The sequence below is a fragment of the Condylura cristata genome, unplaced genomic scaffold (assembly GCF_000260355.1).
Source record: "Condylura cristata isolate star-nosed mole 26May11 unplaced genomic scaffold, ConCri1.0 scaffold00066, whole genome shotgun sequence".
Lineage (NCBI taxonomy): Eukaryota > Metazoa > Chordata > Mammalia > Eulipotyphla > Talpidae > Condylura > Condylura cristata.
In genome coordinates, this window is record NW_004567167.1 from 316,735 (window position 1) to 318,609 (window position 1,875).

A 1,875-nucleotide genomic window follows, 5' to 3' on the forward strand; every position below is an offset into this window, starting at 1 on the left:
CGGGGGGACGTGCCCCCAGCCCTGCCGAGGTGGGGGCGGTGGGGGGCGGTGGGGGGCGGTGGGGGCACAGGACGCGTCCTCGCCCAGTCCTGCGTGTGCGTTGGTGCGTCCCGAAGATGCCAGTGTGTGCCTGACGTGTGTCTGTGCGTGTGCGCCTGGATCCCCGCGACAGCGCGGGTCCAGCTCGGCGGCCAGGGGTCTCCCAGCCTGAGCTGGGCTGGGGCCGCTCGCAGCAGGCCAGGCCCCTGCCACCCCTCATCTAGCTCCAGACAGGGAGGACACTCCTGCTGTAGCAGCGAGACCGCGTCCCTGGCTCAGGGCTGAGCTGCATGGGGCGCTAGGGGGCCCCCTCTGGAGAGGGCCCAATTGCCTGGCCCTGCAGAGGCCCCTGGCACAGGGCTCAGGACCTGGGAGGGGTTTGAGACTGGACTACAGTGGGTGCCCTGATACCCGCTGGGGGCACAGCAGAACCAAGGACTGGCCGCGGACATTCGGCTCCAGGATTTCTCTGGCCAAAGTGAGAAGAGAGCCAAGGCGGGAGCCGAGTCTGCGCCAGGCTCAGAGCTGGACTGGCCGGGTGGCTGCGGGGGGTGTTGGGGGGGCGCTGGGGCTGGCGGCAGAGAGGTCAGAGGTGGCTCTGGAGTGCAGATGCCGGGACGTGAGAGACTGGCTGGGGGCTGAGGCGCAGCAGTGAGGAGGCCTGGGAGAGCCGGGGTCCACCGATGATGTCACAGGTGTCTGGGGGAAGAGAAGGGCGTTTGGAACCGTTGCTGAGCCGCGTGGGTGTGAGTGTGAGCTGGCCGGCGGGGCCGGGCGGGGTCCAGCAGGCTGTGTCCCCACCGTGTGGTGCGCGTGCGAGCAGGGTGGGGTCTCCACAGGGGCTGAGCCCCGGGCCAGGTCCAGGTCGAGGTGTCCCGGTGAGTGCCCTGCAGGCTGGCCCTGGGCTTGGCTGCTTCTGCCTGGGGACGCCGGGCCCAGAGGAGACCTCTGCCGCCCTGGCCTCCTGGGGCCCATGGTCCTTCCTGCCCTGTGAGCAGCAGCGGGGAGGGGGGTACAGACCCCCAGGCCTGGTCAACCCTCCTCTGGCCAAGGAGGGGACCAGCTCTCGCTCCCCCTTCACAGGGCTGGACATGCCGCGCGGGAAAGCGAAGTCCTCCGCCCGAGGCCACCCTGCATCTGCGGGTAGTGGGGAGATGGGAGCCCACGATCTCCGCGGGGGGTCCCGGCACCCCGACACCGGGGAGCCCCGCCCTAAGCGAGGGCGTGGGGCGCGCCGGCGTCACTCAGGCCGGGGCCGCGTGGAGGCGCAGGCCACGGAGAAAGCAGGTGAGGGCCGCGCGTGGAAGGGTGAGGGGGGGGGCCGGGCACCCCCCAGCCTGCCCCTAACTGTCTCCGGGTGGGGGCTCTGCGCCCCTGCGGGGTGCCTCTGGGTTTGGGGTGGGGTAGGAGGGGGTGGGCTCATCCAGGCTGGAGGCAGTTTCCACTTTCAGAGGCTGGAGGAGGGGACCTCAGCTGAGGCCAGGCTGAGCCCCGCCCTTTACCGGCGCCTGGGCCATATCCCCTGGGCGAGGGAGACCAGGACCCGCCAGGGAAGCCGCGAACTCTGCCCTTGGGGCTCGCACCCCTCCGGTGGGCCACGGAGCACACAGGCCCCCCCCCCCCCGGGCGCCCGGGTCCACCAGACTCCAGAGCCCGCTGCCCACCCCAGCCCTGGTCTCAGGACGGCCCCTGCCTGCCCCCCAGGCCCAGCTGTGCAGGCAGCGGGTCTGCCCCTCACCAAAGTGGGGTGAACGGCGGGCACTGGGGGCCCAGGCGGGGCTGAGCTCCCTCCGCAGGCCGCGCCTCTGACGCCTCCCTGCCCCCAGCCCGGCCCTC